The sequence below is a fragment of the Oreochromis niloticus genome, linkage group LG5 (genome assembly GCF_001858045.2).
Source record: "Oreochromis niloticus isolate F11D_XX linkage group LG5, O_niloticus_UMD_NMBU, whole genome shotgun sequence".
Classification (NCBI taxonomy): Eukaryota; Metazoa; Chordata; class Actinopteri; order Cichliformes; family Cichlidae; genus Oreochromis; species Oreochromis niloticus.
Window position 1 is genome coordinate 3,483,533 of NC_031970.2, and position 26,667 is coordinate 3,510,199.

The 26,667-nt window shown below is 42.0% G+C and overlaps 1 protein-coding gene and 1 long non-coding RNA gene across 7 annotated transcripts in view; both read left to right on the plus strand.

The window, feature by feature from the left end:
* The window catches only part of LOC100707136 (dedicator of cytokinesis protein 3), a 297,568-nt gene that overhangs the window by 15,247 nt on the left and 255,654 nt on the right, over positions 1-26,667 (plus strand). The window lies entirely within an intron of this gene.
* Positions 10,439-14,743, plus strand: LOC112846866 (uncharacterized). Its single transcript, XR_003220047.1, has 2 exons — positions 10,439-10,463; positions 12,774-14,743. It is a non-coding gene; the product is annotated as an uncharacterized LOC112846866 (long non-coding RNA).

Sequence of the window (26,667 nt, forward strand, 5' to 3'; positions counted from 1 at the left end):
CCCAACATTACACATTTTAGGGCCACCAGACCTTGTCTACAAAAATACACCCTGTTTTTTAAGCGGAAATAAACAAGAAATAAAATATTTAATTGTTTAGATAATTTTGACTATCTGACTAACTACAGAGTGCTGTATGTTGAACTTTAGTGAAAAATTTGTTTTTGAACCATTTAACATTTTTAATGGCAGCACATAATCACACCTGTGGTCCTCAGGGTCAAAATGTCCCCACTTCATTTGAGTGTTTTTTAAAATATAAATTATAAATTGTCAATCAATTCAGTGTTACACCTTAGTTTTACTTAAGACCAACACATTAACACAAAATTTACCCAACATTTTACATTTTAGGGCCACCAGACCTTGTTTACATAAAGTACACTGTGTTTTTGAGCAAAAATAAAATGAGACAATGTAATATTTAATTTTTTAGATAATTTTGACTATCTGACTAACTACAGAGTGCTGTATGTTGAACTTTAGTGAGAAAGTTTTTTTTGAAGTGTTTATAATTTTTAAATGGCAGCACATAATCACACCTGTTGTCCTCAGGGGTCAAAAATGTCCCCACTTCATTTGAGTGTTTTTTAAAGTATAAATTATAAATTGTCAATCAATTCAGTGTTACACCTTAGTTTTACTTAAGACCAACACATTAACACAAAATTTACCCAACATTACACATTTAAGGGCCACCAGACCTTGTTTACATAAAGTACACTGTGTTTTTGAGCGAAAATAAAATCAGACAATGAAATATTTAATTGTTTAGATAATTTTGACTATCTGACTAACTAAAGAGTGCTGTATGTTGAACTTTAGTGAAAAAATTTTTTTTGAACCATTTACATTTTTTAATGGCAGCACATAATCACACCTGTGGTCCTCAGGGGTCAAAAATGTCCCCACTTCATTTGACTGTTTTTAAAATATAAAGTATACTTTGTCAATCAATTCAATGTTACATCTTAGTTTTACTTAAGACCAACACATTAACACAAAATTTACCCAACATTTTACATTTTAGGGCCACCAGACCTTGTTTACATAAATACACTGTGTTTTCGAGTGGAAACAAAACAAGAAAATAAAATATTTAAAAGTTCAGATAATTTTGACTATCTGACTAACTACAGAGTGCTCTATGTTGAACTTTAGTGAAAAAGTTTTTTTTGAACCATTTATAATTTTTAAATGGCAGCACATAATCACACCTGTGGTCCTCAGGGGTCAAAAATGTCCCCATCTGGTTTGATTGATACTTAATTACTATGAAGTGGATTTTTCCCCCACTTTTAATTAAAACTTAATTCAAACATTCTGACACATTTTTTTTTATTCCATTTCAAATTTAAGTCTGTTAAAAACCTCATAAAAATGAATTTTTTCTTTGTTTTCGGGTAAAAAATAAATCAAATCATCAGTTATTGTGATTATCGTTTCACAACCAGAGTCAGTTGCTTTAGCAGATGATCACAGACGGGTATATGTCAAAGTTAATTTAGAAAGCTGTTTTTAAACTACTTCAAGTTTTTTACTGGCAGCAAATAATCACATCTGTTGTCCTCTGCGCTCAAAAATGACCCTGTTTGCTTTGACTGTTTATAAAGCCATAAGTATAAAATATCATCCATCTCTGTGTTTCAAGGTTTTATTCAACTTTATTCCAACTCATTACCTGACATTTTTCTATATTTTGGCATGGTAGGAACACCAGGGCATGGGTCTGAGTGAAGGCAAACTTTCATGTCCATATTTGACACAAGTGCAGGAGGAAGCTCAGGTTTATTCCTCTGCACTGGTCCCATCATGGACAGCTTTCTTTTCTGCAGTTGCAGGCAAGGGTCATATACAGTAAACAAGTTGTTACAGATGATTGTTTTCTTTTGGAAACCTGCAATGTTAGGGACAACTCGCGTGTCCTGACTGCAGGCCAGACGTTTGCCATCGTACACTAGCATGTTCCATGTACAGCTGGACCTGGCATCACATACTGCCCATGTTTTTATCTCATAGTTCCCGGTTTACTTGGGATGTTCTGTTGGAATGGACAGAGTCCTCTGAACGGGACTTTGTGCTCATACAGTCACATCAGTATCAGGATCTTACATCACAGCAGGAGAAACACCCACTTGTTCCATACACCTCAAATGGGAGCGCGTTTGTGTCATGAACGACAGGGCTCGCAAAATCGCTAGCCCAACGTCGCGGAGCTAGTGATATCTCCAGTCGGGCGATCATATAGCCCGACGGGCGGGGCCCTGCACGATGATCATCTATTGTGTCTTTATCAAGAAATTATATCCTTTTTGCGCTTCTATGATTAATCTTGTGTCACCTTTAAAACTGCTCTACCAGACTCAGGATGCCATAAACTGTCCGTAGCGACTCCACCGGATGTAGAATCAACATACCCACATAAGACTACAGCTGCATTCGATCCATTTTTTTCCCCTCTTGTTGTCCCTCCTTGTTCGTCATTGAGTTAGCTGTAGAGCAGCTCATCTGCTAATTGGATGGTTGTTGGTTCAGTCTCTGTGTGCTCTAGTCTGGAGTTCTTACCAAGGTGTCCTTGGGCAAGTTACTGAACCCCAACTTGGTCTCTGATGCATCCATTGGCATGTGAACGTTAAAAAGCAGAATACAAGCAGAACACTGTGTATAATGCTTTCAGTACTCGAGTAGAAAGCCAATGAAGGAGTATGGGACCTGGCATATGTGCTTGGACTGTGATAGATTATCTTTCTCTGTGGCACATGAGAGAGTCATGCATCGTCTGTCATTGGGATGTTAGAAGACCAGATCAATGTTTCCTCACATTACTGCAAATATTCCTCCGTCTCAGCTGACTCCTCTTTCCTGCTTGATTCTTTGTCTTCATCATAATTGAAATGGATGATGTGCAGTCCTCTGACACATCTTCTATTCCAGTTTCACATTCTGAAAACTCAAGAAACTTCAAGAAGCCCAGTCACTTTCTTTCCAAGTTCCTCAGACTACAATGCCCTGGATGCCCAAGAACCTACTTGAACATAGTTCAGATTCTTCATCACTTTTCTTCACTTCATAGCCTTCTTCCACTTCTGCAGGTGGGTGATGTGCTTTTTCAGAGAAAGGGTAGCATGTGCTCTAAATATTGACAATATTTTCTATATCTTCTAACCCTGGATCTTCCTGAACATTGATTCTTCCTCCTCATTATACTAGAGGACAATATGTGCTTTGTCCTACTGGTCATTGCTTTGCACAACATGGTAAAAAAAAGTATGCTCATCAAAGTATGCAAATCTCTAGTGCAATGGAGGCTTGTGAGCATACTTTCTGTGTATGTATTATTGTAGGGTCGACCTTACAATACGAAGCACCTTGATGCGACTGTTGTTTTGATTTGGCGCAGTATAAATAACATTTTATTGAATATAGAGCACCTGCCTCCTCATTGTGCTGCCTGTTGTTGTTGTTGTTGTGGTTGTTATGACCAGTGCTTGACCCCAAACATCAGTGATCCAAGATCAAAGATGTTTGATAGCAGTATGTTGTGAAAATACAGCCTTTTGCAACACTTTGTACTTTGGGGTCATTTTTGTCCACGAGGACAACAGGTGTTATAAAATCGAATAAAAACCCCATAAATAAATCAAATTACTTAAAACTTATTCCAATCATGCATAGTATAGTAATGAATAACTTCTGTTATTTTCAGACCATTTGATGAATAAAAAACATATTTTTGATAGCAAAAGATTTCTTTAGAGGACAAAAATGACCCGTGGACAACACAAGGGTTAAAAAAGGTCAATAGTTCTGCAGTCCTGCAGCTGGTCCAAAGTAAGTTCAACAGAGTTACACTTTTCACAGTGTCAACAAATTCCTCCTCTTCAAGTTTATTGATTACAGCTTAAGACTGGGCTGCTTGCAGAGTAGTTTTTATTTGACCTGTGGTCTGTCGAGGCCAAGTTGATGAGTAATGAAAGAAAAATACAGCAGAACACGAAGTAAATGAGGAAATTTATTTTTTATCACATTAGGGAGCAAGTGGGAAAAGCAGGTTTTTGTGTTGTTGTTTGGGTTGGAGTTTTCTAAAGCTTTTTAAACACATATAAATATATATCCTGTAGTTTTGATTGGATGATGGGCTGGCTGCTTGTGTTGAACCTTCTTATTGTGTTTAACTTGTGGTCTGTGACCGACATGGATGAAACAAGAGAATCAAAAACAGAAGCTTCACTGAGCACAGAAGTACATTTTTACAGCAAGTGACAGCATCACCACACAAAGCCTAAAAAGAAAGAAAACAATTGAAAGTCAAAAAAGACAAATGTAACTTTTATGAGTTTCCTTTTGATTTTATGAAATATCCCTTTTGGACCCGGCTCCTACTGTACGCTACGTTCTGGCTCCACCGCCCACCCTGCATTCTCTGGCTTTCTGTGCAGTGATTCAGGCTTGACAGTGTCTCCACATACAAAGCCTGGGCTACTTTTTAATGAGGCCGGACCCCAAGGTGAGAAAAACAATTACTTATTCAGGCACCGAGGTGAAGAAAGTTTAACACCCCCTCATTTATTCCATGTCCGTATTTACTCCTGAGTTACCGAGGGAAGATTTTCTGCGTGTTTTGGTGATTTTCTGACTGTGCTTTGCTCTGAGCGTCACTCCCCCTCTGCATGGACAGGACACAAATGTTTGTGACACCACAGGCTGGGGGGCAGACGCCATGACCTAATTATCCGTTTCCTCTCAGTTTTCCAACATATTTTTTAGCTCTTCCAAAACGTGAGAGGTCTTACATCATTTCTTACTCTCACTCTCTGCAAACCTCTTCTTTCTTCTAAACCTGTATCCCCCCCCCCCCCCATCCATCCATCTCCCACTTTGTCTAATGAATATTTCACATAGAAATGCTATTTTTAGATGTTATCGTTCCCGTGCTCTGTCCATCAGGCTCAGCTTTCTGATCTGCACAGTTTATTCAACCGTTATCAGATTGAGGTTGAGTTTCATGTCACTTTCAATTAGCATCGATTCTTAGAACAAAGACTTTTTTTTTTTTCATTTCATTCATAAAGGATGGAAGGTTCACTCTAATTAATTTTAGCGTAGAGCGGCTTTTATTAGTGTTAAGAGGAAAAGTGCTTCTCCCAATTTTGACTGGATGTCATTCATTTGGCTGCAGCTCTTTTTTCAGACCTGCTTTTATGGTGCACACTGTAAGTAGGGTGACAGTTGGTCACACCTGAGAGAAAATTAGTTCTTTTTTGTTGCTTTTATGGAAAAGCTGATCATAATTTGAGCCTTTAAATTGGAAGAATGAAATCACAGGTATGACCTAATTTCATGTGTCAGTTAAGTTCCTAATAATTTGTGCAGCTTGTCTTTTAATTGTCTCATATCTTAAAGTTATGAATCAGGTAATAGACAGTTTATTTTTTTCTCCTCTTTGTCTGTGTGATGTCATTGAGAGAAGATATCTCTAATATGGTTATCTCAAGCACATAGCTGGGTGGAATCCCCACCAGATCCGCACCCATTTTATATTCAGACCAATCAGAAGAAAGTTGGCTTAAAGTGGGAGGAGCTAAAATAATTTAAGGGAGTGGATGAACTGAAGGGCTGGCGAGGCCAGTATAAGATGCATTTTAACAAATATGACAACGACTCAAGCAGCGGTACTCTACTAGAGTTCAAGAATAAAGACATGGAGTTGACAATAGGATAGAGTGAGTAAAGGCTCATAAATCATGCAAATATTGTAACTGGTTTTACATCCTAGTGTAGCTCGTGAGATTCCAGTATGCACAAGAAAAATCTACATTTTCATAAGATTATTATTGGATTTTGATGCAGTTTTACATTCTTGATTTTACAAGAACTGTATCTTCCTCTATGCTTGCTTGTTTGTTCTCCCTGTAATATTAAAGATCTTTACTGTACGGTATAAAGCACTTCTAGATGACAGTTGCTGTGAAGTGTTGCTATAAAATATTAACATCGCTGAGAAAAAAGCCAAAATAAAGTGAATGGCTGACATGATTTTTTTGTATGAAGCGTTTCCTCCTCTGAAAGCTGTGAGCAGGAAATCTGAAAACCTCCCAGGCTTGGAGCTCTTTTCACTTTCCCCTGTAACCCATTAAAGCTCATCCCCTCCCACCCCACTGCCTGCTCACTCTGTCACATGATTTGGATGCATGCTTGGCCATTCTTTGCCGTGTGAATTTGGGGTGAACGTGTTTGTGTTAGTGCGCAGACTGAGCATGCATGTAGCACGAGCGAGTGAGCATTTGCAGTGTTTGCCTCTGAGTGTTTGTTCAGCAGTAACAAAGACAGAATTGGACCTCAGAGACATCGCTGATGAAATCAAAAGAAACAGCAGCATATTTCAACGTTTTTATTGCACAGAACTGAAGACAAATATTGGCTTTGATTTGAGAAGGAAGCATGCAGCGCTGCAGTGGTTTCAAGCCTTTCTTCACATCCTTCACAAACCCCTTTCTTCTTTCTAAAACTAACTCTCGTGATGTTTTTAAGGGTAATTATCCAGTATCACTGTCAAATACAAATGTTTCTATTATAAAAATATGGTCTGGGTCCTTCTGTTACAAAGTTTCATTTTCTGTTGAATGAATATCTCATCCATTGTGCATTTTCACCATCATAGAAGTCTGCAGGTGAAATGCGGGAGCGTGAATCAGAGATTGGCGTGACGTCAGCGTGAGCTGAAGATGTTTGTCATTTCACCCACATTCCAGCCTCACATATGACCGAGAATTCTGGACAGCGTCCGAGTGAGGTTGAGGATACAGTGAGCTTGCTCCATAGGAAGACTGGGAGCTGATAAGTAATGTGTGAGGAGCACAGACATCTGGAAAGAACTCAAAGTGAATCGTTGCTCCTTCCTATAAAAAAGGAGCCAGCGGCCTTCAGGTTCACCAAACTTCTAGTTAGACCCAGACTGGGCATCTCATTTGGGCTGAGAACACTGGCATGGGTAAAAGGACGTCTGGGGAGCCCAGCCCTTAGTTAAGGGAAATAAAATGGCTGGATTTTAGTAATAAGCTTTGTTCAGTGCATATTGTGGAGAAACGGATTATTGTGAGTTCTGCTGCTCTGTGTTTGGTGCTGAATCGTAGGTTATTGGCTGTGCACATGTATTCACACAGTGGTAGCAAAAAATGTGATTAGAAGCAAGTTGGCAAAGCAAAAGCAGGATCAAAACCAACTCATCAGATCATATCAAGGACAGATTGGATCTTTTCCCTTTGAGAGGAGCTCAGTGGGTTTGGATGGATGCTGGGTGAACAGTCCAAACCTGATTTGAATCTCCACCTTTTTTCCAATTTGGGAGTTTATTACAAAAAGAGTTCTGAAAGTGGGAATATGAGTCCAAATTTTCTGTCCCGCTAAACAATTACAGAGCTTTGTCTTTATATCTGCTGCCCTTAGTCTAATTAATGTATATAAACCCACACTGCAGTCTCCATGCATGTGTAAACATCCACAGCTGGAGGTTTGTGTTTGCCTTAATGTGCTTTTCTATGTGTGCCCTGCAGGCCACCACGCAGGCAGCATCCCATTGAATTACTATAATGGGCTGGTAATGGGCCTCACTGAGTGGTTGGGGGTGAGGAAAGGACCGGGAACAAGTCAGAGGTCAGGGTGCTGCTCTGGAGCCCACAGCTTTCACAGTGTGTGGGTTTAATGGGTTTATGTTAGATTAAGCCTGCTGGTGGACGGGGCACTAAAAACAAGATATTTTTATTAAACACATTTGGATGCAGTGAAAGTGACTTTTTGACCCACCAGCCAAAATAACCATCACCCAACATCAACAGGCAAATAAGTCAAATTTCCTTTTGTGTGACATAAATTTGCCAAAGTACGTGTAATTTGGATAATTATTACTTTGAATACAACCTTAAAAATGAGGAAATAAAACAGTGATCAGTGGTTAATCAGCTCAAACTGAAATACACCTCCACAAATGTTGGTATCAGAAATCAGCTGAACTTATTTCAAACTAACTGCACATGAAGATCAAACACTGAAGCAACTGTTAAAGGTTTTGTAAACCTGAGAAATGATTAATCATTTTTTCTTCCCCGTTTGATCTTCATGGTATTAAAACGACTTGTTTACAGTAAGCAGTAACCCTGCTTGTTGATAAATGATGAGGCGGGAGTGACCGAGCACTCTCACTCATACCGTAACCCGCCTGTGACGCCGCTGACAGCTGACAGCCAGGCATCAGAACAGACTGCATTATAGTCAGACGTTTACTGTGAGTCTCGTTTGGACCTTTTCATTATTTTCCACTCGGTTACACTTTTCTTAACTCGGTTTCCCTCACTGGTAGGGTGAGGCACTACTTTAGGAGTGGTTCACAAAAAGATCATGGTTTGGATTAAAATATGACTCTTCAAGCTGGTTGCACAGCCTCATCTGACTAATACCATAACTGTTGTGTTGCTGACACAAGGCCCCTGAGACAGAGCTGAGTGGCTTTGAAGGAGAATGGCTGTAGGTTTGAAGGTCAGGCAGAGACACACATGCACCCTACTATACACTGAAATCAAATAACAGTAATTTTCATTCCCCCTTCAAAAATGCAATTTGTCTTTCCAAACGAGAGTCGCACACGAGCAGTTTCTGAATTACCAAGTAAAACTGTGAATAGCTGGAATAATAAATAAGTGGAATGACCTTACGCTGCTCGTATCCTTTGACCTCCTGTTTTCCAACAATCATAATCTGTACCAGCAGAGGAACATGAAACATGACCTCAGCTATGATTGTTTTTCTTGTTTGGATTGCACGGCCTGTATGCATAATCGTGCCGAGCGCTGTGTCCAAAAAGTATTATTTCAAGAAAACACAGATGGGCAAACAGCAGCTGCTGGCTCTGTTTTATTGACTCGCAGCAATCTAACATTACCTCTATGCTAATTGACACTGAGATTATACATGCTGAACCAAGACGTGAGTGCGTCTCCACGAGTAAAACCCACAGCAGGAGACAAATATGGTGTCCCAGAAATCAAAGCAGAACTATTTTTCCCCCTCGTTCTGAACACGAGGCTAATGTGACGCTAATGTAGAGGGTCAGCAAACGTGATTGATGGCACCTCACTCGTCCCTCCAAAGTTGATGCACGTCTCACTCCTGAGTTGCAGCAGATGGAGTTATCAGTGCAGAGCGTGTTGAGGAGAGTGTGAACGAGTGCGTAGGAGAGCAGCCTGCAAGACGGGGTCAGAATTAACATTAATTATCATAAATTATAGACCTCCATTTAAATGTTTTAACACTGTGTTCTTCAGCCTTTGCATAATTGCTTATTTCACTCTCGCTCCATCTTAATTCTCCAGTCTGACCCACTCTGTCACTTTCTCTCTTGCTTTCTGACCCCATCACATTTTCCAACTCCCCCGTGTCCTCCTGCCCCAATCCCCCCTCAGCCCCTCCCCTCTGATTCTAGCTGATGGGCTGATGGACGTTTACGTTGACCTGATTAGGCCGAGCACATCTGGCAGTGGTGTGTGTGTTTGTTTGTGTGGGGCTTACTGAGTGTTGTACTGAGAGTATACGTACACACCCTCAGCATCACCATATCTATGTGTTAATGTGGGTGTGTCTGTGTTCTTATGCGTCTGATCACTGTCAGCTGCTTTTCTGGAGATTAACACACTTAAAGGCATCATTTGCTTTCCGCTGTGAGGCTCATCCTTTCCTCCACACTTTAAAACCCCTCTGCAAGATAACCTTTTTCTTTTTAATGATACGTTTATTTTATGTTGGTATAACAGGATTAAAAATGGCAAAAAGCCGAGATTCATAAGAGAAATGCACGAATCAAGCTCAGGCAATATTGGTCACTCCTGCAGGCTGCAGAACTCAACTTAATATGTTTATCAAGCCTTTTTTCCCCTGAAAAAGACTAAGGGCAGGTTCAGTGAACTGCAGTTTCATTTTAAAAAGAATATGAACTGAGCTTAACATGCAGTAGCCTGGTGACTTTGTGCTTTTAGACGTGCAGAATTCCAGCAGCGAGCAGAAAAGTGACGTGCAGATACGACCGGATGAGTGCAAATCACTTTGTAATGAAATACAGCACAGTCATCATTTTCATCTCAATTATCTCGTTTCATTATTGCCTAAAGCTGAAATCATAATGAAAAATAACATTTCATCAACTTCTCATCTTTTATAACAAAAACATTCAGTTCATTATTATTGATTACTTTATTTAACCAGGAAATGAAACTCTTGAGATTAAGGTATTCTAGACCCCAAACTGTTCCTGTTATATCTGACTTTTACGACCTCCAAGCATGTAGTTATGTTCATTAGCAGTTGGAGCCCCTCCTCATTGTTCTTCTTCTTCTTTGGTGCAACCCTATAAATACAGAGGCCAAAGCTAACAAGAACTGTTAGCTTTGGCCTCTTCCGTTTCCCCTGTGGGAGAGGTTGGTGTCATTTTTTTCCCAACACTGTAAAACACACATATACTGTATGTTTAGCCACCCTGATGTTTCCGATTGTGTGTTTTTAGTTCAGCTACTGTCATCATTGTACCTGTCTTTACTAGATGTTGTGAATGTGTAGTACGTGTGTGCCGCATATGTGTTATAGGCACCATCTATGCTAGCATGAGTAGGTAATTCTTGCTAGCTTGGAAGTTGTGGTGGGCTGAGCTAACTCTCTTCCCTGTGGTTTGTATTTGGTTGTAGGAGCCGGAGCGGGCAAGTTATTTACTTTGAGGTCTTTCTTTTTACGTTTCATCATCAGACACAACGCAGGAACACAACGGTTACATAAGCTCTTTAAAGTCTAATCACTGCTTTTATTTTGTTAATTAGTTTTATTTCCTGTCTTTGTCAGTTTCCCTCCTTAGCTATCGTCTGTCCCGCCTTCATCACATTCTTAAGCTTTCCAACCATTCCACTGCAGTTCAGTGTTGCCAACTTAGCGACTTTGTCGCTATATTTAGCGAGTTTTCAGACCCCCTAGCGACTTTTTTTCTATAAAAAGTCGCTAAAAAAAGACGTGAAAGCGCGTATCGCTTTTACTCTCAACAAGCAGCGGGTGCTGTAACGCAGTCAGTTCTTCTTTTAATCTTTTACTCTTATGCTGTTTTGTGGATCACAAGGTTTAAAACTACTTATAAACACACACAAACACAAAGTAACTCCACCAGAGTGCCTATTTCGGGTCACTTTTGCCGGTCCAAGTCCGGATAAAGGAGCAGGGTTGGAATTGTGACATTAAAAAAACAATAATTGCTAAAAGAAATTTAATTTGTAGTTCTAAATAAATTCTAAATGCATGTAGGACGTTTTTTACTCACTTTAGGTCTCTTCCACGATGTTATTTCTCTCTCCAACAACATAGGTTACAATTACATTAGCGTGACCAATTATGCAAATTAGGTGATGACGTCATTTAGCGACTTCTAGCGACTTTTAGGACAGCCAATAGCGATTTTCCTTACTGAGGAGTTGGCAACACTGCTGCAGTTAGGACTGTAAGTCTTTTTAAAATTTGCTTTGGGAGGGACCATGTTTCTATAAATGTGCCATTATTTTGGGGTGGCTGTAGGTCAGGAGGTAGAGCAGATCATCTTCTGATTGGAAGGTTAGCGGTTTGATCCTTGGGCGAGCTAATAATCCCAAGTTGCTCTCCAATGTGGAGCATGTGTGTGTGAATGTTAGTTAGAAAGCACTATAAAGCATGGAAAAAAGTACTTTTGTACATGTTGTATAAAATCCTCAGGACAATTAGAAAAGCGCTATATATAAGAATCAGTCCATTAACCATATTCATTATATAATATAAAAATATGAATTCATGCTATAACAGAGTGAAAACACATTAAATTTAACCTGGCAATCATTTTCAACACTGATAGTCATTTAGTTCAGTGCTTCTCAAGCTCCAGTGTGGGTGCTGAAATAATTAGACATCATTAGAAAAGTAACTTGGACGATAAGCTGCGAATGTTACCCAGCTGTTACTAATTGACTCCATATATCAGGGTTCCTTCCCTGCATGCTGGAAACACTCCGGTCAGATTAGCTGGAAAAGCTGCCAGTGCGGAGACAAAGGTGTTAAAAAACATGGGATTATTTTCCAAATTCTCATGTGAACACTTTGTACCTGCAGTAGTTAACACACAGGTGTCGAACTCCAGGCCTCGAGGGCCGGTGTCCTGCAGGTTTTAGATGTGTCCTTGATCCAACACAGCTGATTTAAATGGCTAAATGACCTCAACATCTCTTGAAGTCCTCCAGAGGCCTGGGAATGAACTAATCATGTGATTCAGGTGTGATGACCCAGGGTGAGATCTAAAACCTGCAGGACGCCGGCCCCTGAGGCCTGGAGTTCGACACCCCTGAGTTAACATATTGTGTAAGCAGCACTGACGATGACATTTGACATCATAGCCTATATTACTGTAAAACCCTGAGATGATGATGCAACTGCTCATTCTGAGAATTAAAATCGTTTTTTGTGTTGTGATAGCAGCGGTGACGCCGAGTCACACTTAGCTCAGCTGTAGGCAGAATGTCCACTTTGCCTCAGTAACCATATGTGACTTCATCCCTGCTTCCTCTTGTTTCATGTTAACTGTTGATATCACCTATTAAAAAGTCAAAAGCTGAACAGGAACATTGACGGCACAGAGGAGGAAACTTTGATTTTCTTGTCAGTGTTTACTTTGTGCCAGAACCCCAATGCTGGATTATTCTACTCTGTTATTCCTATTCTGTATTTAGGACGTCGCATGAGATCACACGACTGCACCTCGATCGTGCTGATGTGATGTTTCAGACGCACACAGCCACTGCTGCTCCTCGCCGTCTCTGAGCACACATGAACAGTCTCCATCGTGAGGTCGTCTAGGCTCGCGTGATGTTGGGAAGTGTGTCCATCTCTCCGTGTTCATTCAGAGGACAGCTGAGTCGCTCTGCGTCTGCTGCCTCGCTGCAGGCTGCGTGTTGCATTACTCCGGCTTACTTTACCCTGAGCTACTGCATGTGTGTACACAACACGCAATGTTATGTGCATGTTTGTCACTATGGCTTCATGTACGTAGATTGAAAACTGTGGGCTTGGTTCACTTTGTCCATTGGGATCTTTTATTTTGAAAAATCATTCAATAATAATGTTAAAAGGTATACTATAGACAGAAGCCCCCATTATGGTCGTGCATCTGCTTTATGCTTTGACTTTCTGCATTTATCACCAAGACTTCAGTCAGAAAATCTTTGTGTCCACTGGTTTGTCTTAAATCATCCTTTTGCCCAGTTACAGCGCCGAGGTCCTTCTGCTTGTGCAGGTGTGTGAGTGCACGGCAGACGGGCATTGCAAAGATGATTCTGTAACTTCTTAAGAGATAAACATCCTCCCATCATCGGCGGGATTACAGTTTCTGGCTTTTTTCTTTAGCTCTGGTAGATTTTAATTTATTGAAAGGTAACTGCAGGAGAATTTTCAAGCCGTCGCTGTGTTTGTATAGTTCTGGAAAATGTAACTCGGATTTAATTTCAGCACAATCTTTGAGGAATCAGTATTTCTCAGGCTTGTCCAAGAGCTTTCTCTGGGGAACTGCACTTCCACAAATGTATTTATTGCCGTCACTTTTCTGGCTCACTGGCCTTTCGAGCACTTTGAAATGTAATCAGACGAGTTACAAAACTTCCATATAGCAGCGATAAATTAAACTACACTTTCCTTCAAACTTTACCAGCAGTTATGTTGCGAGTCGCTTTGCCAGCACGACATAATTACAGCTGCGTCGGCCTCAGTTAGTGTGTGACATTCAAAACAACACAAGCAGTGCAAGTTATCGAAAATGAGAACTTTCAGTGTTTATAGCATCCTTTTCATTCTTTTAACTTAATGCTCCTTCAAAATCTTTATGGGCTGAAGGGGAAAAGGCCATTCTGAGTCGGATCCATTAAAGAGGAAAGCTCTTATCAAACAACCTCGTGAAAGTCAGCTCAGTCTCTATTAAAGATAATGAAGGCGGTTACTGAGTCGACGTTTCGTGCTGCTGGTTTCAGACGTTCCCTAAAAACGTGGCTGATAAAATTACCTGTGAGTGTTTGCATTGTATCCTTTTCAGACGGCACTAAATGACTCCGTTTACATATCTGTGTGACTAAAGTCTTGAAAAAATATGCGTTTTCTTTCTTTTGGGCACAAAAAACCTGCAACAAGGAGGCATCCAAGACAGATGCCAAACCACCTCCTCTGAAAGGAGCAGTGGTTCTACGCTGAGCTCCTCTCACTGCCTCTTTGCTCTACGTCTGTATTTTATTCCTCCCCACAGTTCATGGGCGTTTGTGAGGGTACTAAATCAAGTTGACAAGCAAACTGACAGCATCGCCTTTGGGCTCTTTTTTTTTTTTAACCACTACAGACCTGCACAGCGTCTGTAGTGATGCACTCATCCACCTGTCAGTCACCCACTCCATCCTGGCCTCCACTCAACAAGACCCCGAGGTGATTGAACTTCTCCACCTGAACTCCACCTAACCCCTCGCATCCAAAAACACCCCTGTGGATACGGACTGAGACAGTCCTGGCATGTCTGAGCAAATCCATCACAAACATAATCTGCTCGACAGAACAGCAGTGGCACGTGTTCTGTGACTGACAGCGACTATTATTAGTATGTTCTGATATTCCACGGATGTATGCAGTAACAAGCAGGATTTATTTTGTTTGCCGATGCTTTACTGTACTGTGTTTGCTGAACATTCAAGCCCCTAATCCCCTCTGCAGTTACAGTTTTTGGGCTGTAATGCATGTGTGGAACATAAAAGGACCACAGACATGTGGCGACTTCAGGGTGGAGCCAGTCAGACTTCACTCGGGATGTTTTGACAGAAGCACTTTACCCTCCGTATTGATTCACAGGTCGCCATCCTTCTAAGATCAGGGACACCAGTGTAACAGGCCTGAGGTGAAAGGGCCGCTGTTTTCATTAGACACAACCTAAAACATGAACATAAAACACAGCTGTAAATAATTTATCACCGAGTGCTCCATTTCTTTTTAAAGCCTTAGCCTTTATTTTGAAGGGCTGTGCTCCTGGATGAGCGATGAGTCGCTGATCCAAACTGTTAGCTGACTCAACTGTGACCGCTAAGCTCACGATCAGTGAGATGTGTAACCTGACACCCATCCATTCCCGTAAGAGGCAGCGCGAGGCAACTGTGGCGCCAGGTGGAAACAAGGGCAAATGAAAGGTGACATCACTGATCTGAGCTGAGTAAGCTATTTTTTCTTTCTCGGATGAGACGGCTTGGTACGATGGCAGACTCAAACCTGTAATATGCAACCGCCCGGCATGTGTAGATGAAGGATTCGACTTATGACCGAGGTCTCAGAGAGGCAAATTAACAGGGACAGCAGAGGAAAGTAGAGCAGGCTGACGCTCGCACGGGCTTTCAAAGATGAATGCACACATACACGCAGAGGAAGAGCACTTATTTAAATACAATGTTGGATTCAGACAGTGCCTCACTGTGTTACTTCCTCCCTGGAGGATTTCACTATAGAAAATGGGAGAATAACAGGGAAGCTGGGTGTAGTTTTATAACGGTTTTTAAAATTAAAGTGTACCCATCTTATCCAGAGTATGAATCTGTAAGTGGGACTGCCATGAAATGAGTATGTTTTTATTGTAGCTGTGAGAACTGCGTTAATACCGGATGGAGGCCTCCTTACCTGGCTGATGAACTGGGACTTTGCCAGTGAAAATTTGTCTTTTTGATGGTGACACTGAGTCTAATTTACTCTCAACTTTTCCAAAACCTGAGCTGAAAGAGGAAAGCAATAATCTGTTCTCATGAGCATATTTTTTGTTCCTGATATCAGAAACACGACAAACGATGAAATCCCGACTTTTATGTGGCCGATTAACTACAGGAGAAACTATGAACTCATTCGTCCAATCACCAGGCGGCTCCTGGATTTTGAGCCTTCAGCGTTTCCTGACAAACTCGACGTTCACATGTGTTAAAAACAGTGACTGTGCTGCAAAAAGACAGTTCAGAGAGAAGGTTAGGGCTACACAGTGCCTCATTCAGGTCTGTGTTATCCACTGAATAAGATGCCTTTCTCCCATTGGCTGCTTCTCACTGTCAGTCATACATCATCCTCTTCTTCTTTCAGCTCAATTTAGGGTTCGTAGTGGATCATCTGTTTCTGTCTCAGCCTATCCTTGGGTCTTCCTTCACTACATCCATGAACCTCCTCTGAGGCCTTCATCTTTTCCCCCTGCTTGGCAGCTCCATCTTCATCCTCTACGCTCCTTCCTCTCCCTCCTCTGCACGTGTCCAAACCATCTCTGCCTTCCCTATCTACCTTTGAGCTGTCTCTCTGATGTACTCTAATCCTGTCCATCCTGCTCACTCACAGTGAAGATCTTAGCATCTCCAGCCTGTCCTCCTGTCGTTCTGACGGTGTCACCGTCTCCAAACCGAACATCACAGCAGGTCTCGCTACCATCTATGCTGCTGCTATAAATCCGTCCTGACACTTATCTCCACCCACTCCACCCTGCCTGCACTCTCTTCTTCAGCTTTCTTGTGCACTGTCCATGGCTTTGATGTTCACCTTTCCACCTGAGGTCTGGGGTGTCCCAGTCTGATTGAAGGCTACAGAGACTGAAGCAGACCACAAGTAACAGAACTCCAAACCAGGAATCATCGCCAGTCGTGGTACAAAAATCCATCTGTCTGGTACTTTTTTATGAACATGCAAGACTAACAATAATGTGTTAAAGCTCCTATGATATAGGAGCTTTAACACATTATTGCTGATCCCACAGAGATGTTTGGTAATGACCTGTCATCATATTTCAGGCCACAGGATACCTCTTTAGTGGTTTTCTGATGTGCAGCCTGGTTTCAGTCTGTATCAGGAGACGGGAGAGATGCTGGTGCTCGAATCACAGGACTTTGACAGAGGACACAGGTCTCGTACAATGAAGTTGTAGACTTTCACCTTTTATTTCACGGTGGCTGATTGGATAGATTTAGGCACTGAAAATACTGGCTGGTTTAAACGCGTCCTGTTTCAATGATAGCACGTGTTAAAGGGTGAAATTCCAACAGTGACAATAGCAGCAGGGAACATTTGGCTACAGCCTCACTCACTCTACAGGACATCTCTGCACACTGAAAATGTTGACACACTTTATTTTTATACAGTTTTGGAAGTTACTTTATGACAGAAACAGTAAAAAATGGTAACTCTATCCACTCATCTATCCACCCACCCACCCACAGCAGAGGCCCAGACCTCCCACTTCCCAACCAACTCCTCCAGTTCTTCCAGAGGGGACACCAAGGCATTCCCAGTAGTAGCTGAGAGACATAATCTCTCCAGCATGTCCTGGGTCTGCACTGCAGTTTCCTCCCAACTGGACGTGGTCCAAACACCTCTGCTAGGAGACATCCCAGTCAGACACCCAAACTGGGCGCCTTTCAACAGTGAGGAATAGCAGCTCTGCTCCAAGTCCCTCCCAAATGACCACCTGACCCTATCACTAAAGATATCCGGGAGAGCCTAGACATCCTATAGAAGCTCATTTCCACTCCCCGTATCCATGAGCTTATTCTTTTGGTCACTAGTTTGTGGCCAGAGGTGAGCGTGTAAACGTAGATGGACATTTTCACATTCGCAGTAAATGGATCAGACAACAAGTAGAATAGCAAAACAAAATTAAATTAGCAGCATCTGTGAGTGAGAGTAGAAAACCAAATGTTCTCAGTGAACGTTTTGTTCAGTTAGTTGGTTATATTTGTTTTACAGGTTGCTCTATATGAAAATAATTTCTTACAGGCAGCTTTGAAGTAACGTCCCGTAACTCACGTTTGAGGGAGCGCTGAATCATTTCAGCACACAGCTGGAATTTCTGCTCTTTGACTGTTAATAAATGCAGTAAGTCCAGTGCAACAAGCTGCAGGACCAGCGTTTATTTAGGGTCATGCTTCTGACCGCCGAGCGTTCACCCACACAAACAGCTGAGCGAGTACAATAGAAGCTTAGAGACAGCTGGGCACAAAAACAGGTGGTACACACAGTGATTCATGGTTTGTGTGTAACCGGCAACGTGTCATTGCAGCTCTTTGTTCTGTGTGTGTGTGTCAGCAGATTACTGTGTACCCTGGGAAGATGATGAACGTTTGGATCTTATGCAGAAACACTTGTGTTGGTCTCTGTCAGACTTTAAATTCCACCTCACCTCATTTCAAAAATCACCATTTTTAGACTTTTTGCAGCCACGTTTCTCTACGGAAGAGGATTAGGGCCACCGAAAAAAAAGTGGGCACGTCTTTTGTCAGGTTTTCACAGAATTCTGTGAATTCTCAGAATTCTGACTTTTTTCTCAGAATTTTGGAAAAGAAGAAAAAAAAAGATGTGCCCACTTTTTTTTTCTTTTTCCAGTGGCCCTAATCCTCTTTCGTATTTCTCTCGGAGCTTGGGTTGTATCATTTTGTGGTTTTGAGAACGGTCTGTGGTGGCGGTGTGTGTGACAAGTCAGCGAGACGTTTGAAGTTGCTGCCCTCGCTTTTTGCCAGTCGAAATACCAGTCAGTCAAACTAACAACACATTTCTTTTTTATATACAGCAGCAGCTAACTGTTGCAGCCGCCCACTACAGCACCACCCTCTCTCCGTGACAGGAAGTTATAAATGACACGCTGAAAAGTAAAAAGGACGTCAGTCAATGCAGATCTGCAGTAATTTGATGTCAAAGTTCACAGCTGTGGTGCGTCAGCGTAAAGTCATATTCACCCAGGCTGCTCGTACTAGCACCGCTAATGTTAGACGCACTTGGACAATCTGACGTCATGCGTGTGCACGATGTGGTGTCGCACAGTCAGCTTCAGTCTGAGCATCATTACCAGTTCTGACATACATCTGCAGTATTTATGTGGATAAAGTTTAACCTCGTCCATTAGCCTGTGCTCAGTTTTAACCGTTTGAGTGTTTTTGTTGCTTTTAGACGCGTCGTTTTAATTTTCCTTCCATTTAATCGACTCGTAAATTAAATGGCAGGAACATTCCCAGTCACCAGTGATGTAAGGACACTGAGCACAGCATACAGAGTTATTGGGACTGGAATGGAGATGGTGGAGTCTTTTCATTTAACATTACCATGTCTTTGCTTGCCTGCCATCAACTTTAATTACCTTTTTAGAGCAGTTTCCTCTCGCGACCTTTTTTGTGCTTTGCTACAAATGTATTGTGTGAGCCAGCGTGCAGGCCAGGCACCTGGGGTTTCCCAGCACACACATTCAAACACACACACTCTCATTTAGTTGGATGGCAGATGAAGTTTGGCAGTGCCAGCAGCTCCTCACTCTGCCAACAGTGCCCTCGGTGCAGAGCGGGTGTTTCCCCGCGGCAGCGCTCCTCCACTCTGACCTGCAGCCACGCTCATTAATGTGTTAATTGATGTGAGCTCTCATAGACGCGCTGCCAAGACTGGATGGCTTCAGACGCTCGGTTAATAACTTAAAAACTTAAGTGCTGGGACTGAAGTCAACAGGGACGAGTCTTCCTTCGCTAAAGAGCTGCATTTAAATCAGCACAGCAGCAGTTTCCTGCTTCGTGATGACAGACTCAGCAAAGTATTCCTGCCAGGAGTTAAATATAATTCTGACTTAACAGATTTCTCACTAATCAGCCATTGTTCATGGAAAACTGGTGTTTGCCATTTAGTAGATTCGGAAGATGGAAAATTAATGAACGTAAGAAGCGATAAAGCAATTTAAAGGTGGGTTAAACCTTTATGTACAACATATGTGTAAAATGCTGCTGTTAATGCATTTATGCAGTAAGTAATGCATGGCCTTGGTGCAGTAATAGCGCAGCAATGGTCAGTGAGTGTGTGGAAGCAGTGCTAAGATTAGACACTCACTTGCATCCTGGTGGCTTCCTCTAAAAGCAGCAGTAGTGCAGAGTGCTGTTGGGTGATTAGTGTGTTTTTAAGCCTGTATAATGGAAGCTTAGCCCAGTGCTCCACTTTCAGGGCAGAACAGCAAGCCCGGCCATCTGGACACTCGTCGACTCTAATGCTGGTACGAGGGCCGTACGAGGCCACGGCACAGAACAAAGAGCTAGAGCAGAAGCAGTGTCACTGTCAGAGAGGAAAGACGCGCTCGGTGGCTGTGGCACGTGTTTCTTTACTGTCAGCATGTTTGTTTGATTTTCTCACCATCACACAGGTTTAAAAATAATACTCAGTGTACATCATACAAGACTGTAAGGCAGTGGAGTGCATTTCTTTCACACAAGGATAGATGCTTTCTTATGCATGAGGGAACGTACAGTAGATGCACCTGGCCTAGGACACACACACACACACACACACACACACACACACACACACACACACACACACACACACACACACACACACACACACACACACACACACACACACACACACACACACACACACACACACACACCAAGATATACCCAGAAACATCTGGCTGATCTGCCTGCCCCACATTATCATCAGACAGTGTGAGGCATGGGGGAGGGGAGTGTGTGTGTGTGTGTGTGTGTGTGTGTGTGTATGCATACATGTGTTTTCACACCATGAGATATGCTTGTGTGTCACATTTTGGCGCAGTTCTCTTGAGCTGTCAGTATGAAATTGTCCAGTAACAGAAAACTCTTCATCTGAGTTTGATCTTGAACGATTGAACCTCTCAGTATCAGCTCACATGATTTTTGTAAGTGCATCTCTGTCTCACCCTGACACACACACACACACACACACACACACACACACACACACACACACACACACACACACACACACACACACACACACACACACACACTCTCACCGTGCCTCGATGGGTCGGGTTAGATTATGGTTGATATGAGGTTAAAAGATGGACGTTCTGCTGAAGGCGATTGAAAGCGTAACATCAATGAGGACACTACTCAGCTCTGTCCAGGACTAGTTTCTGTGGGGGAGGGTTTCCAGATTAATCACTGGAGATGAACATATGTGTCAGGATGTGATGTCATCAACATGACAGAGTCCCACAGCCTTTTCTGGCTTTGCTGAGGGGAGTACTCCTTCTTGACATCCCCGTCGGCTTTTAAAATCCTGTTTGGATTCCTGATTTTTTTTTTTTTTTTTTGGCCTTTGGCAAAAAATGCCAGACATATAATGAGCAGCTTGTAATATATCCCATCTGACCATTATTATTGGATATTATTATGTTATTGTGTACTTGCCCTCTCACATTCAGAGTTTATTTTGGATACATAATAACCAAGTTATTGGCACTGTGAGGGGTTTTTATTCCACCCATAAAGAATAAAGTGAGAATTTCAGAGTACCAATAAAATTCAGGGATGATTTTAGCATCAGTTTACAGCTGTTGGGTTTTAAAGCAGCAAAGACATGCATAAATAAATCATTTCTATTTTAAAAAATCAATTTTTTGTGCAGCTATTCCCTCAGTGGTTGACGAAATGTTGGTGACAAATTTGAGCATTTAGTGAGTCCACGCTGCTTGCTGCCTTTAATATTTTTCTTTAATTTAGGTGTTTGAATTCTTCCCTTTTTATCTCAAATAAACCCAGAAACCTTTCTGTAAGCTAAAAGCTCGAGCTTCAGTCCGGCATCATTAGACAGCAGGTCTCACACACTGCTAATAGATTTCTATTCTCCTCCAGGCTAAGACCACCGAGCCAAGATTAGAAACAAGGATTTATTTCCTACAGAATATTCTCCTTGTGTTAACTCCTGCTACTGAATTCATGCAAATGCAACTGAAAGCAGTGAGCTAATTGAAACGCAATATTACACAACCTTAGAATAAGATTTACAGGTGATCAGAGTGGGACTACAGGCAGAGATAGAAAGAGATGTCGAAGGTAGAGAATGAAGAAGATGATCTTTGGAAGGAAAGAAGGTGAAGAAGGCAGCACAGAGGAGCAAGAACACACAAAACCCCACATAATATATGTGTTATGTGAAGGCTGTGTGCAGGCAGGAGTGGTAGTAGGAGGACCCAAGGTGCAGACACTCAAACTCAAAAAAGCTTTAATGCTAAACTCAAATGTAACATAACTGGATATATCAAAATAAACTTACACCAGAAGACTAACAGAACACACAGCAAGATGAGGGTAGATCACAACACAGACAACCTGAAACACAGGGCTTAAATACACAGAGGGAGCAATCAGGGAATGAGTAACAGGAGGGAAACACAGCTGGGACAAATCAGGCCTAACGAGACAAAGGAAGCACAACCAGATACATTAACATCAGACACAGACTTTCAAAGTAAAACAGGAAACATAACCGACTCACAGGCAGGCACTACAACAGAGGGAACAGAGACGTGGGACCAGAGCAGACAGACACTGACTGGACACGGGGATATAGCTGACAGGGGAGACAGCAACTATGGATCACAGACAGAAAACCAGAACACTAAAACTCTAACAAAACCCACCCAGAGAACCTAAACTAAGAATAATCCAAAAACCCAGAAAGCCAAGCTCGAATATAATGAAATAACAAAATCAAAGAACCAAAAACACAAAACACTGGGTCGACGACCGAGGGACCCTAACAATATGAAGATGCAACAGAGGGTTATGTGAGGTCTGTAAGACAGACACTGCAGAGTGTATGAAGAAAGCAGAAAGATCAATGACAACAAAAGAGAAGAGTGAAACGATTGAGAGACTTTGCAGGCAGGCGGAGAGATGGAAGATAAAGGGAAGCAAAGGTTGTCTAAATTGTCGGAGGAGAAAAACAAACCACTGTAACGTGAGGTGACAGAAGCTGAGCCGAGGGAAGAAGGGTGAAGAGGAGAGGGTGTGAGAGAGTGAAAGCCCAGAGCGTCCTCTTCATCCGTCATTCAGCCTCTGCAGAGAAGTGCTACTGACCTCATTACTCTTCCCCCTTTCCCTTCTCCCCTTCGTCTTGTTGCCTGGCTGATCGAGGCGACAGATTGTGGAGTAAAATGATGAGGGGAGACTAGAGGAAGAGGTAGAAACAGGGACAGCAGAGCGCTGCATTGAGGAGAGGAGGGACAGTGAATGCGCTTCAGTTTTTCACAGCAGAGAGGAGATTTATTTCCTGACTCGAAATTGCATCTCTTTTGGTTTTTAGTGCGATGTTCTCTGAACGTTTCTTTCATTTTATTCTGTTTTTTAAAGTAAAGCTTCAGAGTTGCCACAGAACGGCATTAAATTTGTTGTTTTACCTTTTTCTTCACGCTGAGTGCTTTTCTGCTGTCTTGTGCCAACACTTTAGAGGATGAGACCTGAAGTTGCATCAATTATATAAAGCAAATGATGTCATGGCCTTCCATGTAAGCCTCCGGGTGCAGCTCCACAGATGCTCTGCTGTGAGAGGACAGTCGGCTCCTTCTTCAGCTTCACTGACAGTTGCTAAATCATAAGATGAGCACATGGTCTGCATACTTTCTACATCACACTCAATTCCAGATCTTCTCGTGCATCACTGCTGCATCTTTCCCTGACGTCAGATCAGGTCCTCTGTGTTCAAACTCGAGTATTCTGTCCCTTTCTGATATCAGATCACTGTCATGCATTTACACCCTGATCTGATTGCTGCTCAGTGCCTCTCACACTGATGCCTGACACCTAGAAAATATTCCACTAATGCATGTATTTTAAATAAAATCACTGGTAAAGTCCAGGCTTTACGAACAATAAGAATTATTGATTATTGACCGAGCTGAAGATGCTGCTGAGAGCTCATTCAGTATTTTATTGGTCTTTACATTTTGAGGGACATTAATTTTCTTCTGGATTGTTTTTGTCATTTCTCAGATAGGATGTGTGCAATCATAATGTCTGTACCATTTATGTTCTTGCTTTCCTGCTCTTGTTCCTTTTCAGGTAACCTATAGCATCATATAGCAGTGTGGACTGTATATGAAAGATGGATGGAGCCAGTGAGGAAGCTAAACTTCTTCTAATAGCCACCAGTTTATGATCCTAATCACTACTTTTATGTCTTATTGAATTCAACATGATGCTTATTTTGCAAATTAGGGTCCCGTTGCAGCTGCATTTGTTTAATCACCTGCTCAAATTAACAGGGTCAGATTCATCCACTGCAGAAAGTGTGTTTGAAATCGTTTTCAGTATAAATATCCCCGTCTTCATGTGTGAACAGCCTTTTACCCGCCACAGCCTTCCAGCAGCACAGATAACCTTCACAGGAAGCAGCAGGAAACTCTGCTTGTTCTTCCCGCTGCTTGTTTCGGCCGTTGGCAGCTGTCGCGGATGCAACCCCGACCGTTCTCTCAGTTGCTCATTTCCACATAACGATGCCATTTGGACACACGAGCTAGTCTGCACAGTGGTAGCGACTGTCGAAGTTCCTCTCTTGCATCTGGTTGTTTTATTCTTCCCGCTGAAACACACGCAGACACTCAGACATGTGTTTTCTACCCACATTCTCTTTATTCGCCTTAACTCTGTGGTTTGAATGCACCTATAGTGCACAGTAGTTAGGTTGTTCAGTACAGATGCATATTTGTACCTTTTCACCAGTTTGAATCAAAAAGGCTCTGTCTCTGGTTCAGTTATGACGATGAAGTGTTTGGAAAAATAAACCTCACATGAAAAACATTTTCTGTCTTTGAAACTGAAGGATGTGAAGCAGCTGTTGTTGACTGACAGCAGCACTGATGTAAAGAGTGCATATGGACCTAATGGCCAATGTCATAACATCAGGATATCAGATCTGACCTCTTCTTCCATTCACTGTTGAAAATTAGAATCCAATAAAAAATTTACATTCGTCTGACAATCGGAATCTGCAGCTAAAGTCTAGGAAGGTATGTGTTGTTTTTAGCCTGTATGTTGCTAACATCACAGGTGTTGATTTACCTTTCTAACCAAGCTAAGCAGTGCTAGTGTTCACTCATAGCTACGACCTCCCTAAACCCCCCAACCCAAGGTTTTGAAGTTTTATTGTTAAACAAATTGGTAACATGCAACGTTTTCAAGGGTTCAAAAGACTAGTCGACAAACCAGTTAGCATCTCAGTGGCTACGTCCATCTTTTATATACAGTCAGTGTGTTTCATGTGTGGAGTGCCTACTGCAGCCAGCATGGTTTGTGTGTCATTTACATGTCAGTTGTTACGGGTATCAAATATTGAGGAAGAGTACAAAACAATGGTAGTCCAGAAGGGTGGGGTCAAACAGTGATTTTATTGAACACATGCGCGGGGAGATAATTACTGCACACAATCAGCATGGATCTCCGTCAGAAATACACTTCAGATTGCTTTTATAACATCAGGGTATTATAACGCCCCCTCTTGCGTTTACAAGCACATAATTTGCATCTTAAGAACATTATTTGCCTCTTTTACAGACAATGATCAATTTTAAGAGCTAAATGCAGAGACAGAAGTTCCCCTTTCTGGCATCTTCTTCCAAATAAGGCGATGGTCTCAGGCCTTTGAGGTCCCCATGGACTCGTCCTCTCCTTCTGTCACCTGTTGTCAAGTAAACTCTAGTGCAACATGTTGCTGAATACACTCAGGCCTGTTTCTAGGTTATATGTGGTATATATATGTGTTTTGTAAGCGTGTGTGCGATCTTTCTTCAGCTCTAAGCCACTTATCCAATAGATCGTCCGGACATCACGCCGAACGAAGCTACTGACCTTTAATTACTTGGCCGAGCTTCAACTCTTTTATAAGCACAGAACTGCAATGTGTGTATAAAGATATAAAAATGGTTATAACTGCATCTGTAATAAAGGTTAATATGGTGTCAGTATGTTTAAATGTCTCAATGCCGTCTTAAAGCTATATGTGATATTGTTAATGCAATGTTAATGCTGTAGATTATATTGTAGCAGTAAAACGATTTCTTTAATTCCACACAGTGCACTGATGCATCAGGTTATGACATTAGAGAGGAATCTGTTACCCCTAACTCGATACTGGTACGAAGGGCGGTGCATGTTATTTCAAACCTGGCCAGTGAGTGAAAGTGAGGATGAAAGGTGAGGGACCACCATCCCTGTCAGAGCACAGAGTGTGCATGTGTGGGGAGACGCAGGAGGAAACTGGAAAAGTGGCGTCAGATTACTCGGAGGGACGAGGACGCGTTAGGACGGTCGCCTTATCCACTGCTGCAAACCGACGTCTCATTGCAAAGAGCAGCAGGGAACCACCAGTGAATATACACTACTGACATCTCCATCTCAATCTGTTCATCACACTGTGGAGGCTACATAATTACAGCGACCTCAGTGTGAACGGCTTCACAGAGTTAGAATCACGACAAAGGATTTAACGTTTTTCGCCTCGTGCGGTCGGTGAAAGTCTGTATTTCTGCTTTTTCTTCCCGTTGTGTGACAGCGTTTTTCACAGTATATCTTTTCAGCATTTCCAGTATTATGGGCTGTCCTGCTGTTCATCACTCATAATCACTCATCACTCATAATCCTCTTTCCAGCCTGTAAGGGCTGCATCAGTTTGCAGTGTTGTTACCGCTAAACTCCAGAGGAGTTCCCTGCTGATCTGCATCCATTTAAAATTCTTTGTACTTATGAGAGCACTCACTGATTTTATGCTGTGTTTTGTCCTGTGTGTTTTTAGCTTGGA